Source organism: Nomascus leucogenys, chromosome 4 (genome assembly GCF_006542625.1).
Source record: "Nomascus leucogenys isolate Asia chromosome 4, Asia_NLE_v1, whole genome shotgun sequence".
Classification (NCBI taxonomy): domain Eukaryota; kingdom Metazoa; phylum Chordata; class Mammalia; order Primates; family Hylobatidae; genus Nomascus; species Nomascus leucogenys.
In genome coordinates, this window is record NC_044384.1 from 108,239,443 (window position 1) to 108,257,083 (window position 17,641).

Genomic DNA, 17,641 nt, shown 5'->3' on the forward strand with positions numbered 1-17,641 from the left:
CAGATGATTTAAGTCTTAAAGATCAGTTGGTTTTTAAGAACCACATTTCATACTGTACTTAAAATTTTCAACTTTTATAATAAATGAATAGAAATAGGTTCCTATTTATAAATGACACTGACTCAGAAAAACAAACGTGTATAAAATAAAACATGATGCAACTTTATATCTCACAGGCTGAACCCTCACTTTTTTTTCTGACCAACATTTAATAGAACTGAGTAACAAAATCCAACAAGGAATATAGCTAGCTCTCTCCCATTAGTCAGTATCTATCCCTTTGACGAAGCTTTTTCTAATGCTCTCAATATACAGTTTCACATTTTCAGTTACATATTAAGAGCATTAATTATTGAGTCCACTTGGATAAAAATATCCCAAGAAATGAAATTTGACATATAATAGGTAAGTTTTTTTTAATTTTTAAAAACTGTTATTTATTTTTATTAGAGACAGGGTTTTGCTATGTTGCTCGGGCTGGTCTTGAACTCCTGGCCTCATGCAATCCTCCTGCCTTGGCCTCCCAAAGTACAAGGATTACAGGCTTGAGCCACCGTGCCTGGCCAGTCAGCATGGTCTCATTTTTATAGCTAAGGCAATAGGCTGCTGTAGGTACAAGTGACATTAACTACAAAAGCTAGGATTCACACCTAATTAATACATTTCAAAGCCCACATTATTTATAAACATGTGGCCACTCTAATCAATGCCCCATTTAGGATAACATCATTTTAAGAGTTAAAATACCAACTATAAAAGAAGCATAAAGTCACTTTTATATTTATACCACTTCAGAAATGATGTGAATCGCATACCTAGAACCCCCTCAAAAAATTTACATAAGGTAAATTGTAAGTTCAAAAAGTCAATGTTAATGTTTACTAATATATTTTTTGCATTTTAGTAATTATTGTAATAGTAAATAGCACTACCATTTACCGAATGAGTATTATACACCAGTCACATACCAAATACTTCACATCATCCTCATTCAATCCTCACAATTCCCTTCAGAGACAGGAATTATTAACCCCCTTTTGAGGCACAGTAACTTGGCCTAGGCCAAATGGCCAGTGTGTAAAAGAGCTGGGACTGAAACCCACGGCTGTCTGACACCAAAGTCCATGCTTTAAAACACTATGCTATGCTGTGTCTGCAAACTGATTTTAGAACCAAAACTATTAACCCTGCTATTAAGATTTTTAAACTATTAAGATTGTTAAATAAGAAACTGATACAATGCCTAGGTGTGTGGGGGGGAAACAAATTTCTTCTATATGTATATTATCCCTGTCATCTGAACTAATAACTTTAATGACAGGATTAACAGGAAAATCCAAATTGAAAGACATTGCATTATTTGGACAGTAGTTCCCCAAAAGAAATTTTAACTTGGGTATATTTAATTTTCAAATATAATAACTCTGGGGGGGGGGGCAGGAAACTATCTTTAAATATTTAACTTCAATTAATTACAAGGGCAATAATTATGTTTAAAATTCTACCCAAGTCTATGTTTCTATTGCATAAGCTTGCAAATGCCACTTTAGCTTTCAAAACATATTCCTTCAGGCTGCCCCCAAGTTATATAACTTTGTTCTTTTCAGCTATCATTTTAGTTTAGATGTGTTCCTGGAAAGTGACATATAAATCAGATTTTATAAACGAATCTGATTTTTGAAAATAAAAGTTTTATTACAAAAATAAATGAAAAAGCCTTTTTTCAGAGCCTCAGACACCCAGAGATAAGTACTATTAAACCTGATTAAGAAAATGTGGCACATATACACCATGGAATACTATGCGGCCATAAAAAATGATGAGTTCATGTCCTTTGTAGGGACATGGATGAAACTGGAAAACATCATTCTCAGTAAACTATCGCAAGGACAAAAACCCAAACACCGCATGTTCTCACTCATAGGTGGGAATTGAACAATGAGAACTCATGGACACAGGAAGGGGAACATCACACTCCGGGGACTGTTGTGGGGTTGGGGGAGGGGGGAGGGACAGCATTAGGAGATATACCTAATGCTAAATGACGAGTTAATGGGTGCAGGAAATCAACATGGCACATATGTAACAAACCTGCACATTGTGCACATGTACCCTAAAACCTAAAGTGTAATAATAAAAATAAAAATTAAAAAAAAAAGAACAAAAAAACCTTAATGTTTCTCTTCCCAAACCTTTGCCAGCAAGAGGGCACGGTGAAATAATTTTTAATCTATAGCAAGCTTATGGGAAATAATCTAATTGGTATCTTCACAATGAGTACCCTATAGTGAAACAATCACTCTTACTACCAAATAATTTACTTTTTGTATGAGCACCCCTTTTCCATAGTCTATGAAACTACAATTAAATTGTATAGCTAAGAACAGGACACAATGATTAACTGAAAGTTTAGACGAAAAATATCCTTGTTAGTGAACATCTTTTTAAACACTAGTCTACTGTCTAATCTTACTATTAAGTACATTTTGAGCTAGAGTACAAAGTAACTAAATCATTTTTTTTGATCTCTGAGGATCTTGCAGCTCCCAAAAGTCATTCTGAACATCAATGCCGAATGTTAAGATGTGGCTTATATAAAGTAAAGGTGAATTTGTACTGTCTCCAAGACATACCCTGCAAACTGAATACTGAATAATCCTTATTATCACAGTGTTTTGTTAGTTGCTTCTTTTTCCTAAAAGAAAATATAGAAAAAGATTCAGGTTTAGTTCTATTTGCTTATTTTGCTTAAAGTCAAAGTATATACTCTAAGGCTGGATCTAGACAAATGTATAAAAATAGTAAAATTTGTCTTTAGTAACCCAGTCTCCTCCTATTATCCTTCTGCCTTCTGTGAATTACAACTCCTTTAAGCGATGTTTAATAAACAGGGATTTCAGAGTGAATAGAGATTGTTCCAGGTAGACAGGTCAGAAAAATTATTCCACTGGAATGAAGAAATAATAATGAACAAGGCCGGGTGTGGTGGCTCATGCCTGTAATCCCAGCACTGTGGGAGGCTGAGACGGGTGGATCATGAGGTCAGGAGCTCAAGACTAGCCTGACCAACATGGTGAAACCTCGTCTCTACTAAAAATACAAAAATTAGCCAGGCATGGTGGTGGGTGCCTGTAATCCCAGCTACTCAGGAGACTCGCTTGAATCCGGGAGGCGGAGGTTGCAATGAGCCGAGATGGCGCCATTGCACTCCAACCTGGGTGACAAAGCGAGACCCCATCTCAAAAAAAAAATAAATAAATAAAATAATAATAATAATAATGAACAACAGTACAATTGCCATTTTTTAAATGCCTCCTGCAACAGGCCCCGAACTCACATTTCACTGAATCCTCCCCATGAAACTGCATAGTAGGTACAATGAGGCTTAACTTGCCTGAGAAGCAGCAGTCTCCAGCTCCAATCATGCTCAGCCTGGCATCAAAGCCACCCGATCTCTAGGAGCCCCTACAGGCTCATGAAACACTCACACTATAGCAGCCAAGGAGGGCAAGCTTTACAACACACTGTCCTCTAGAAGGCAAGTGGAAATCACTTATGATGTCAGCATCAGGGATCACACAAAACACCTTCATCATCAGAGGCCTGCCACTTGATAGTAACAAAGAAACTATCACCACAAACAGAAGGAATGTGAGCAAATCACATATATCCAAAACTTCATGGCACAATGAGGGAATACTGACTGAGGTAGCCTTGCAGGTCTTTCCATGAAAATGAACTATTACATGAATAACAGAAAGGCCTAAACAGTCACATTACACCAACATGATAATTTACACTATACACTAAAGGGAGAGGTGTCCAGGTAAAGTTCAACTGCACTTGGGAGAAAAGGAGTGCAAGGGAATGGAAGAAACAAGATAGGACAGGTGAAAGGAGGAGGAAAGGTGGTTGACCTCTGGATATGAAAGCAAGTGTCCTGCCAGGAATGAGGGAATGAGGGAATGAGGAGCAACAGTTCTGTAGCACACACAGGGCTGGCAAAGCCATGGGCACAGGTCCACATCTAGTGACAGATGAACCCTGGGATGCCTACCTGACTGGTCCTTCAGCTCCAAGAGGGATATGGTAGCTCCTTCCACTATCCTTGCCTGCTCCTCTTTTTCCAGCAGCCCCTGTTTCATTCCTAGTCTCTGTGGCAAAGCAGTGCGGTAGTACAGTGATAAGTACTGGTTCTAAAGACCAACAACTGCATTTGAATCCCAGCTCACCAATCACTAGCCAAAGGAACTCAGCAAGTTACCTTCACCTCTCTGTATGGTCAGTTTCTTCATTAGAAAATGTTAGTAATAAGAAAACAATCTCATAGGATATGGTGAGGATCAAACAAGTTAATATAGGTAAAGTGTTTCGAATAGTGCCTGGCACAGAGTAAGCATTCTGTAAATACCAGCTACCACCACCACCATCATTGTTACAAAGATGATGTTCCCACCATCCAAGCAGAAATTCTTTCAGTTGCTGACCCTACTTCAAGAGAAAGAATTCACCAAACTATTATCTCTCTTTTGCTTTCATAAAATAGACCAGTTCAGAAACTGAACTGCTGTTCAGTTTCCTAAAATAAATTGAAAATGAGCGCTGTAAGACATAGGAAATAATGTCTCTAGTTAGGCATCAAAGACTGGGGGTTTTTCAATAAAATATCTCACAAAATATAAGTATTTGCTTTTAAAATGATATTAATATAATTTTCTATCAAATTTAGCTTTTCAAAAAGGACTTAATACTCCTTTACATTTTTTCACATTAAATATATTCTTACAGAAAATCTCAAAAACAATTATGAAAGAAAAATCTGTTTAATTCAGGAGAAAAATACAATTAGAACTTACAGATTGGTAAAAAGGGGGGAGGGATTTTAAAAAAATAAATCCCTTATCCATCCTTTATGATAACATCTGTTTACATTTTGGTATAGATTCTTTCAAATTATTTTCTATTTATAATATATGGCCAGAAACAATTTTAAAAAATAAAATAGGGATAATACTTAAGAGCTTGGGGGGATGTCAGGGTAAAAAGAGGTTTGTAACTATTTTCACAATACTTCTCTCCAAAAAACAAGTTGGAAAAGTTAATACAAGACTTTCACTTTAGAAAGTTTAGAAAATGCATAAAAGCACAAAAAAGAAAATAAAAATCACCTATACGTTCATCTAGGATGACTTCTCATCAGGTCCGAGTGTACATCCTCTATACTTACAGTTCTTTACAAAGCTAAGATTTTTGACATGAAGTTTGATAACTACTTTTTCCTCTATTTTATAAACTGAACATTTTCCCATGCACTAAGTTCTTCTAGATCAATATTTTAAATGACTATACAGCTAAGATAACATGTTTTTACACAGCAACCACTAGATAGGCCATTCTAAAGCAACCTTTTTATTTAGCACAGGCATATAACTAGGCTGGACCTAAATGAAATAGGCCAACTTGCCAAGAGTGCTCATAATATAAAAACTTGTGTCTGAGAAACAAGTACTGTTATGTGCTGCAAGAATATACTGATGTTCTCCTACTGAAGACAGCAGAAGCAACTGAAGCATGTGGGTGTGGCTGGAGAAGAGGAAGGAAGTGTGGGTGGCCCTACACACGTTTTGCAAGCTGCTGAAAACAGTTGTAGAACCAGCTTCTGTTAAACCTACTATCAATTTGGAATTCACCGTTATTCTTGTTAAAACTCACTTTTAGGTTTTCATCAACATCATCACCATTGCAGTCTCATCTGTACATCAAACAAATGCCTCTTCCTCACACCTCTTAGAGAGAGGTAGGGACAAAACAGTATGCTCAACAAAGGCAGCTCTGCCTGGATACCACTCTGAACCAATCCATGGCATGAGAAAGTAGAGGAGTTGAACAAAAAGGGCTGTGCACAAAAATCGTACTACTTCTATAGCTTATATATAATAAACATTTTATTTAGAATATGTTTTCCTCCAAAATCAGATGACCAATATTCCTCTCAAACATATTAAATGCTTAAAAAAAAAAAAAAAAATATATATATATATATATATATATGCCAGTATATCCATCTAATACAGACAACTAAAAGTTGAGTTTTTGCAAAGCTACACTAAAACTGCATTTAAGCTTCTTACACACAGAAATTATCTGGTATATTTTACAAATACCAAGAAACGAAAACTGTAATCCTTACTCCTGAGAAATAGTAGACCAAACTGTACATCTATAGAAAAACCAACTTAAGTAGAGGAACTAACACTCTCTCAATGATATTACCAACCTGATTTTACTGCTAAAATTTTAAAAATGGTATAGGCTGAAAGGAAGACAGTAAACTAAGTCTTCCAGGAATAACCTTTAGTCAAGCAAAATAAACACAACCCTATCATGCAGTCACCACTGCTGTTTTCTTTATTCAAAGTAAATAATATTTTGGCCAGGCATGGTGGCTCACACCTGTAATCCCAGCACTTTGTGAGGCTGAGGCGGATAGATCACTTGAGGTCAGGAGTTCGAAACCAGCCTGGCCAACATGTTGAAACCCCAACTCTATTAAAAATACAAAAATTAGCTGGGTGTGGTGGCATGGGCCTATAGTCTCAGCTACTCGGGAGGCTGAGGCAGGAGAATCGCTTGACCACAAGAGGTGGAGGTTGCAGTGAGCAGAGATCACGCCACTGCACTCCGGCCTGAGCAACAGAGCGAGACTCAGTCTCAAAACAAACAAAAAAAGTAAACAATATTTCACTTTTTAAGGACAGCATGCCTCCTCCTAGGAGTTATTAATATAAGCTATAAACCAAAGATAAGAACCATAAACAGGTCAATAGGTCCTAAGTTGTAGAAGAATCCAGAGTTTTTCACTGGATTGGTTATATTACTATGTGGTTATGCAGTTATCAGTCTGCAATCACTGGACGGAATCAAGATGGGATCTACAAATTAAAAGATTAAAGTCATTTATTATTAGAAATGTTCTTTCGGGCAATTTGTACTCCTAAGTCTCTAAGAAAGCATTTTCCAAGACAAGGTAGCTGCCTACTAAAGTATGTTCTTGGTTTTCATCAATTTGATGGACTAGGGGCCCCGCTGAGGGGACTAGGAATGTCATGGTGAGAAGCCTGTTCCAGTTTCTTGAGGCAATGATTTGGTTGCCAATGCAGAATCCTTGAAGTACTGGTTTACGTAATCTTTATTTCCTCTAAGTAAAATAAGCTGCAGTCCAGCATATATCAAGGAATTTGAATGTATTCAGGAGTTAGGCAAATCATTAACTGATGTACAGTACTTAGTATTTGTAGAGAGGAAGAGATTAACATCCAAGCCACACGACTTGGACCAGCAACACAGATAGTAAGTTGAAATTCCTAAACAGATTCTGCCTCTTGTTAAAGTGACGAAAAATGCTAAGCATGTCATCATTTCTACCTACGGGTAAGTAGGACTTAAAAATTATATGGTGACAACTCCAGCATTAAGTGTTCACGTAATAAGTAATGACTTAAACAAACGCTCGGTGTATAGAAATTACTCCAAAATAAATAAAGCCAACCCACAATTACTTATTGTGCCCAGGAAAACAGAATATTAAGTTATGGAGAATTTTAATAATCTAAATCTCCTCTGATCTAAAGCTTTTATTAACACTGTCAAAACTCACTTTAACTCCCTACCATCTTTATTCCTCCTAATATTTTGATAAAAGTGATCATTAAAAAATGGTCAAAAAAAGAACTGTGAAACAGAAAAAAAAACTAATCAATAAACCAAAATACTGGCACCTAACATTTCACTGACTTTGACTCAAAGACAGGCTCATTCCAGGGATTCTCTTACACTGGTGGGACTGCAAGCAAGCTACCTTTCTGAAAAACAATTTGGCAATATGTGTATAGGTTGAGCATCCCTAAGGTGAAAATATGAAATCCAAAATGCTCCAAAATCTGAAACTTTCAGTGCCAACAAGACACCACAAGTAAAAAAAACCCTCATGTGACCAATCACAGTTTCTATTAGTTTTTGAGAGGAAATGCAGTAATAACTTTGTTTCACGCACAAAATTATTAAAAATGGGGTATAAAATTACCTTTAGCATGTATGTATAGGTGTAAATGAAACAGAAATTAATTTCATGTTTAGACTTGGGTCCCATCTTATATATTGCAAATGTTACAAAATCTGACAAAATTCAAAACACTTCTGATGCTAGGCATTTTAGACAAGAGATACTCAATCTGTCTCAAGAGCCTTAAAATAATTAATATCCTTGACAATAATCTTACTACTAGATTCATGTCTCAAAGAAAGATGAGGACAAATATTTATATTCAACAATGTTCAGTGATATTTATACATGCAAAATAAAATCAAATAATCTAAAGGTCTACAATAAGGAGATGGTTAAACAAAACATAATATACCCAACGTTAATAGTATGCCACCATATTTTGAGGCTATTAAATTTCATGGGGAAAGTATCACAACAGAATGTTAAGTTTAAAAAAAAACTGTATATACCAAATTTCACAGCATATAATCCCAATCTTTTTTTTTTCTTGAGACAGAGCCTCACTCTGTCACCCAGGCTGGAGTGCAGTGGCACGATCTTGGCTCAATGCAACCTCCACCTCCCAGGTTCAAACAATTCTCCTGCCTCAGCCTCCCAAGTAGCTGGGATTACAGGCACATGCCACCACACCCAGCTAATTTTAATATTTTTTTTTAGTAGAGACGGGGTTTTGCCATATTGGCCAGGCTGGTCTCGACCTCCCGACCTCAAGTGATTCACCTGCCTTGGCCTCCCAAAGTGCTGGGATTACGAGGCGTGAGTCACTATACCTGGCCTGTCCCAATCTTTCTTAAAAAGCATATAATCTGTATGAATGTATATATTTTTAAAACGTAAAATGTTAAATTAGTAAGATTACAGGATATTTTTTCTCTTTATGCTTTTCTTTTAAAATTTTTGACAGTGCATATGTGCTGCTTTTCTACTCCAGGAAAGGCAGAGGCTACTCAATTTTTTACTTTCTGTACATAATTATTCATTCCATTTACTTTTCCATTAAGAGATCTATGAAATACACCAATTTTTCTGAAAATACACTGCATACTATACTATCTAATGCCTATTTATGTAATGTTAATAAACAAGGCATATTCAATGAAATATTTACTCCCTCTGAGAAAGAGGGTATGCAGCCCAACATGGTGGCTCACACCTGTAACCCCAGCACTTTGGGAAGCTGAGGCAGGCTGATCACCAGAGCTCAAGAGTCCATGTTGCAGTGAGCCGAGATCAGCCACTGCACTCCATCCTGGGAGCCAAAGCGAGAGCCTGTCTCAAAAGAAAAAAAAGAAAAAGAAAAAGAAAAGAAAGAAAGGTATGCAACTGCTTCAGTCTAAATAACAGAAACACTAAGTCAATTTCATTAACAAATAATTTAAGCCTTAACTGTACAGGATATAACACAGTCCCTGTCCATTCGAAATCTTAAAAATGATTTAGGGAAACAGGATCTACAGTGCAGCAAACCACCATGGCACATGTATATCTATGTAACAAACCTGCACATTCTGTACATGTATCCCATTACTTAAAAAAAAAAAAAAAAAGAAAGAAAATAGTATCCACATATGAAAAGAGAAATAATTATACAAGTGAGCCTAGGTGAGGCATGTCAGAGGAAGAATAGAGGACACTATAGAAGGCAGGCTCACCAAGGACAGGGGCAGCCCACAGACCAGGGCTTATCCTTCAACAGGAGTAGAGGAACGCCATTCCTGAAAGTAGGGTAAACAAGCAACAAAGTAAGAGTGCCTACAGCTGGCTAGCTTAGGAAAGGAGAACACCAGTTTAGGTGAAGTGATGATTTGGGGGTGTAAGTGAGATAAACTTTAAGAGAGGGAGCTGATTCTGAAGAATACCTAATGGCTCATCATTTAAGCAACTGTGCTGGACAAAACAAATGGAAAATTTGCCATACTAACTAATTCACCACATATCTGTGTTTGAATTATACTTAAGTTTAGTCAAAGTGTCATTAAAGAATAAAAAATGCATAGGAAAAGCTTCTCATCAAAGAGCCTCAATGGAAGAGGAAAATCCTTTACATATTAACATGAAAGCAACACAGAAATAAGCTTATTAGAGAATTCAAACAAATTTTAAAAGTTCATTGTTCACTACAAAGTTCCATAAAACACTACATTTTTGTTGTGGCTTAATAGATCTCTCTCGTTATCGCCCATATACATACTACTAAAAATCTATTACTAACCTAAACAGGTTTATACAGAAATGAGTAAAGCAAAACCATGGATTATTGTCTTATTTCTAATTTTTAAAATGTCTTTTGCTGCCACAGTTGCCCATTAGAATTCCAGTTTTGTTTGAATGCAGGTCTCAAAATGAGAAAACAGATTTTAATTTCTAGGAATCTATGTACGTACTGCACTTTTTACAGTGTATCATTTAATTCCTTAAGAGTGATACCCATTTTACAAATGAAAAAGCAGGGCCAATGAGGTTAAAAACTCACTTTGTCCAGGTCCTACACCCAGTTAAGAGTTGCCTGGGTTGGATTCTAGCCCTCACCAACCCCTGAGCCTTGCTTCTTTTTCCCTTAAACAATACGAAGCTTTTACCTAACTCCTTTCTAATTCAAAGAAAAACAAAGACAGTAAAATTAATCTATTTTGACATTTCTGGTGTTCCTCCAATTCTGATATCCTGTGCAAGTTACCTGCTCTAGCTGTCTTAAGGGGAAGAAATTCCCTAGGACCACCGAAGACTCATCTAATAAATATTATGAACAAATAATTCCATTTAAAACTTTTTGAAATGTTTAGAAACTGCATCTTAAGTTGAGAAAGGAAGTTACAGGAAAATAACCATTCATAAAATAGGCTGAAGCAATTATTGGTCATCTAAAAATGGAAGGGCCCCTTGAAAATAACTTCACACAATTGTTTGCATACTATTTTGTGACAGCAAGATTCCTCCCCAGCCAACACCATGTAAGTAACTCAGGTAAAATTAAAGCAGGTTTTATTTTCTCCTTAAAAACATTGTCCTTTCTTCTTTCCCAAACTGTAACTTTGATGTATTTTGCAAATTATACTCTTTCCATGTTTCTGAAAAAGCATTTTCCTCACAAGAGGATTAGCAAATACTCACAAAATAGAAAAGCAAAGGACAAAAACCAAGCCCTGAAACTGTAGACTGAATATTCTCATTCCAAATTTCTTTAGTACCATTCATAAAACTTTATGCCAATAAAGAGAGAACTGTTTAACATGCAAAAAATGAGGTAAAACAGAAAGCTAAACTTTAAAATACGATCACTCCTGTTTCAATCTACGTATACACTGTAGAAAGATTCAATCAAGCTCACAAACAAATCCTTCACCTTACCTACTTACCACATTTGTGTGTTGAGGATGTTAAGGATCTACTCTTACGGCAATTTAAAGATATACAATACATTATTGTTGACTGTGATCACCATGCGGTGCAACAGATCACTAAAACTTATTTCTTTTTAAGTTACACATCAATTAAATATTTTAAGTTTCTGAAAAAAAAAGGTAATCACTCTGTTTTTTGTCCACTATTAAATAAAAAGGCTGTATAATATTACAGCTACTTTAAAAAGAGATCCATGAATATAGTACACTCTAGCTTAATAATCTGTCTACGAATATTTGTTAGTATATTGTCCTAAGTCTAAAATGAACTTTATATTAAAGTCATACTGTAAGAGTAAAACTTACATTAAAATATCTACAATGTCTCCAATATAGAAGAACCAACATAGCTAAGTATTAAAGCAAATTTGATTATTATTCCCCTAGCTATGCAACAGAGTAAAAGACAATATAATAACCTAAGTGTGTGTGTACATATGGGGGTGAGGGAACATCAGAGGAGGAGCTAGGATAACAGTCCTAAGATTCCACATTTCAAAGTACCACACAGTTAACTTTTCCTATTATCTTCACCATAGAGGTACACTTCAGGAATGATCAGAATTCATTTATTAAGCACATATGCAGAGTGGCATGATAGCACAGTGGAAAGAGTACCACAGGATCTACAGCCCAACAAGTTACTCAACTTCTATGAAAAGGCATGTCTTGATAAAATAAAGATAATCACCACCTTGGACAGCTATTGTGAAAGCTAAATGGGATAATATATATTAGCAGGGTGTGAGTAGAATACAAATCACCTAAGGATTTTCTCCCCCTAACTTTAGAACTGGCCTCCCTCCCACGAGATTACAGTATTTGAGAGGGGTTGTATATATAGTTCTCCATCTCATTTTCTTATCAGTAACCTTATCCCCTATTGGCCCAACAAACTGGCCCCTAAACACCTGTACTGGATACTAGGAAGGTCCCTGTCTCAACTTGTTCACAGTCTCTTACGGGAACAGATATGCAAAAAGAGGTGTTCTTTTCTCCTAAATCTGCCTTGGAGAATGCCACAGACAGCATTCTGGAGAAATAATTTTTGTGTGTTTGAGCTAAGAACCGAAACTGGCAACAGCAAGGAAGAGGCTTTTCAGGAAGGAGGCCCAAGGAAGTTTAGTGTGACTCAGACAACAATATATGCAGAGCGTAGGGGACAAGGTCAGGCATGTAGGTAAGAACCAGATACCCAGAGGGTCTTGTATTCCATATAATTCATCAATTTCTACTTCTTAGGTCTAGGCTAGCCCTTACCCATGCTCTAGGGCCCAGCTTAAAGGACGACTCCCTGACCATCCCCTTGCCCTCCCCAACTCTCTGCACATACCAGCTCCCTATACTCACAGCACTGTGTCCTTTGCCATTATGACGCTTATCACCAATGTGAGGTCATATAATTATGTGTGTGACTGTGTGGTTAATAATCTGTGTCCCCCACTAAACTAAATGACAGGCTCAGTTCACGTAAGGATCGTGTTCATTTTATTTAGTTTTTTATCCCAGGGCCTGTGAAGTATAGCATCTACTCAAAATATACAGATATATTTTATTAAATGAACAAATGAAGACTAGCATAAAGAACCAAAAAAAGAGCTCAAGAAAAATCCTGAGCAGAATGGCAATCAGAGATGATGGTTTAACAAATTACTCTGGCAGCAAAGTGAAGATCAGACTGAAAGGGCAAGAATAGAGCTAGAAGACAGGTACGCAGACAACTGAAAACGTCTCCAGGTAAATTACTTAAAGACTTAAAAATGAGGGCAGCTGGTATACAGGCAGTGATGATAAGGATGTTGTGGAGGAGACACATTTTGGAAGTAGAATCCAAGAACTCAATGCACAGGAGGCTAAGCAAAGGGAGAAATCCAGAATGAGTCTAGCGGAGAGTGGTAGCTTGTGATGCCATTCTCTCAGACTGGACTTTCAGGACAGGAACATCCACAACATGCTAGCAGAGAGTAGAGGTTTTGCTTCTAGTTCTAAAATTGTATGATTGAAAAACAATTCAAATCCAACTCAGCTTTATTAGAAAGGGTGTGGTTTCCATAACAGGCTGATAAAATCAACAAATTAAAGATTAGTTTTTTTAACCTTCTTCACCAAGACACTTCTTGGTACAGACTATGTAGCCGGCATTACTTGGGTCTGATAATGTAGAGATCAAAGAAGTAGTCTCTGCCTTCAAAGAGCTGACAGTTTTATGGGTTTAAGAGAGATAACTGCATGACAACAACTAAGAAATTGAGGCCCAGTGAGGCTGCGATTTGACTACCGTTATGTTGTGTAATCCAGGTTCCTGGAGCATTTTTGTCATAACCTACATTAAACGGTCCAGGCAAATATTAGTCAAGAGGGTATGTGTTTAGATGTACAGATAGACCGAATCTTGCTTTGGGCCTGAAGATACTCCAAAACTTAAAACACGTTAGATGAACAACTAATGACCTCTGAGTCTGAAGTAACTTTTGAGTAGCCACATGGCAGCAGACTAGGGGGCATAATAGTGAAAGGAAAGGGAAAGAGGCCTGATTTGCCATGGAAGAGCCTACCTGAGCAGAAGCCAAATGCTGGGGATGCCAAAGCAGACTCTCAGGAGGCTCTGGAAGTGACAGCAGAGAAATAAATGTTCAGGGAGGGCAAAGCAGGAATCCTCTTTAGACAGGTTCCTTCCCTACCACCAGCAAGAAATGGTTTCCCATGAGACACAGAGCCACAACCCAAAGCAGATGTGCAGAAAAGCAGATGAGGATCAATGACATAGCTCTGGATTATCCAGAGCAGACAACACAGTTCCAGTGCTCACTCGTGAGGCCATTAAATCTGAGGAATTTTATACCAGCTCTTCCCAAAGTTAAAACAAAACAAAACAAACACCTGACCAAAAACCTTCTCCTCCATCCCCCAAAGCAACTGCCCCATTTCTCTCCTTCCTTTCAAAGGCTTTAAGGAAAGAACAGTTGTATTGTCTCAGCCTTCTCAACTCCCTTTCACCCACTTGGATCTATGTTCTTCTCCCACCCACCACTTGACCTTGTCTTCTCACCCTCCCTGAACCCTCTGAGCCTTTTCCCTTTTTCTCTGCCTGGGAATTCTTCCTATCCTTCAAGACCAGTTTCACCATCACCTCCTCTGTGAAGCATTTCCATGTCAGGTTGTTCACTGCTGCCATCCTTGTGCTTCTGCTGGGTTTTCCCTATGCCTCACCACAGTTCATCTGTTCGTACTGTTATTGTTTACCTTGGTGTTCCCCAATAGCTTCTAAGAACCTACAGTCAGGAACTAGTTTTTATTCACTTTTCTACTGCTGCCCTCCCTCTACCCTAGGGCCCCCAAAAGAGACACACAAACATTCCATGAATAAATGATCAAAGGTTAAGTTTATCTTCAGAACTGCTAGGATCCACTCAATTTTTCCACCTAAGTTGTTCTAAGTTTACCTGCACATACATATACACTGGGAAATACCTGAATTCTGAATAACAGTTTTCTTACTAAAGTATCTTAGTTATAAACACTCTATCTTTAAGCAAACAGCTGGGATGCAGTTACATTAAGTCTAGAGTTTCTCATCTACTTTTTTAATTCCTAAGATTCTGGCCTATGGAAAGTTCATTTGTACCCTTTTCTTCTTGGGCAGTGTAAAGAGCTCTTAGGATTAGACAAGCTGCTACAGGGAAGAAATCATGTCTTATTTATACCAGTACTTAGAACCATGGCTGCTCAGTATCTCCAGAAATAAATATTTTTCTATTTAGTTTCACTTTCTATATGAGGGAAGTACTCACAGTGAAGTTCAGATGAACAGTATTTCCTGTGACCAGTAAAAATATCATGAAAGCCCTACAATTTTAATAAGGACATTTAAAAGCCTTTCTTTTAGGATTATGTGATTAAATCTAAACCATAAAGCCCCAATCTATACTTCTGGTCTAGAAAAATAAAATTAGTACAACTTCTGAGTTCTAGCATGTTTTAGACTAATGGATCTTACTGCAATAAAACAGAAAAAAGATACTCAGAATTATTAAAAAATACGGTGAGAGTAATTTTTGTGCACAAAATGAACAATTAAAAACTGATTATACAAATTTAAAAAAAAATTGAAAGGTGGCACTGAAAGTTTCCTGCCTGAAAAGCCCTCAGGATGAGAATATTACAAAAAGTTAGCACCGTGCACCTGACTTTCTACACTGCTTCAATATGTGACCTTGGGAATGTCACGTAATTTCTCTCATTTCTAGTTCTGTAAAATGGGAATGTCCACCTGTTCTCCTCTCAAGGACAATTACACAGATAATCAGATTAAAAATTTGGTATTTAGTGTTCTTTAAAAAAAGAAACTTGTCTAATTAGTATGCTTTAATCATCACTTGTACAGTACATTCCTCTTCAGGAATCCAATTCCAAGAGAAATATTTAAGCAGACGCTGAGGACAGATTTCCTTAAGGGAATTATTTTATAAATCTGGAAAGCAATGTAACGAGATTATAAATTAACAAACTGATTACATAAGCCTTGACAACCCGGGCTTTAAAGTACACTGCTATATATATTCTGATAAGTTAAAGACTGGTTTGGGACATAGTGCTCCAATCCCATACAAGGAGCCCAAACTGAGGCATTTCATGTTTGATAGGAATTTGGTGGAGATTCAACAGGATGTCCAACACTTGCAAGCCATGCTTCACCTTAAAACCTGACAAAATGTTTAACGCATTAAGTCAACTTTACCACGGTTCCTAAGACTTCGAGAATGCACATAATTAAAGGGAAGGGGGGTGGAAAGTAACATGACAGTTTGAAAGGTCCCATATCCTCAGACCACTGTAGATTTAGGAACTTCACTGCTAAATTCTCCCCAAAGCCTGAAACTCCCTATGAAGCTACTGGATTGTATGCGATCCAACAGTTACAAATAGCACAGCTCCAAGAACCCCGCAGATAAAAGGCTGCCACTTTCCTGCAAACCAAGTCCAAGTAAAAGGCAGGAAGGTTCCTGTAAAATGGTCCAGAAAGAAATCAACAGGCGATGACTATGGAAAAGAACGGAGGTTTCCCAGTCTCCCAGTCCGCAAAATTCTAGCTCTCCCTCGGGAATGGCACTGCTCCTCTTTCCTTACCCCGTTGCCCTTTCTCTACAGACAACATCCCCACTCTATTGTAAAGCAGTTTGACCACGGAACCCTTCTGCTGAGGCCGGATTTCTACAGTCCTCTGAAAGGGGAAAACGCATTCAAAGAACACACACCCTACCGAGCGCCCAGGGCGCGGGGCCCCGAGGGCGCCGCACTCGGCCCGCTCCGGGGCGGGGCGCGGGGATGCGGGCGCCTTCCGAGGTGCCGCAATCCCGCCGCGGCCGCAAGGGCAGGGCCTCCAGGCGACCGCGGCCGCCGCCGCAGTGACGGCTCCCGCCGGGCCCCGCCGCCGCCCCGCCGCCAGGCCGCGCCGCGGGGTCCGGGCCGCCGCAGCCCGGGCCCCGCGTCCTCCCGGGCCGCGCTCTGCGGCCGGCGCCGAGAGCGCAACTTACTTTCCGCCTGCAGCGAGCGCCCCGGCCCGGGCGCCCAGCCCGGCAGCAGCGGAGGCTACTGAGGCGGCGGAGGCCGCCCCCGAACCCATGCCTACGGCCGCCGCGCCCCGCCGCGCTCCGCGCTCGCCCCTACCTCAGCCGGCAGGCGAGCGTCCGTCCGCAGCGGCCGCGGCGCCGACAACTCCCTCTCGGCCGCCGAAACCCCGCACCCAGCGCTAATCATAATACCGAGCGGGCTGCCGGCCGCGGGGAGGGGGTGCCCGCTAGCTGCGCCTGCGCGGGTTGCGCGTTGCTGTGACGTCAGCGCTGGGGCGGGACCACGGGAAGGGCAGGGCGGGGAGGCGCGCACCTGCGGCCGGCGCTCGGGCTGCTGGAGGGCACCCTGGCGGCTTTCTGACCACTGCCAGTCGGGGCTGCGGCGGCTGGCGGGACCAAGCGGGCAAGGCGCCCAAGGAGGATGAGGACGGGGGAGGAGGAAGCACCAGGGACACGGAACAATGGCCGGGAAAAATTAGCGCGAGCTGTCAGGGGAAATCGGAGGGAAGGGACCGCGTCTGTACAGGACTGCGTCTTGGCGGCAGGGGGCAGGGAGCCGCACGCGCTTTACTCTTTGGTTCCCGCCCAGGTTTAAACAAGGATTA

General features: G+C 39.4%; 1 protein-coding gene across 4 annotated transcripts in view; it reads right to left on the minus strand.

Moving 5' to 3' along the window:
• The window catches only part of SNRK (SNF related kinase), a 66,522-nt gene extending 49,225 nt beyond the window's left edge, over positions 1 to 17,297 (minus strand). For 2 of the 4 annotated variants that reach the window (XM_030812011.1, XM_030812008.1), the window contains exon 1: positions 17,134 to 17,297. The gene's annotated coding sequence lies outside the window, so the exon portion shown is untranslated. Of the gene's footprint in view, positions 1 to 14,021; positions 14,072 to 17,000; positions 17,071 to 17,133 lie in introns of those variants that run through there. The other 2 variants (XM_030812009.1, XM_030812010.1) reach the window with 2 other exon arrangements.
• Positions 17,298 to 17,641: the final 344 nt, after the last annotated feature.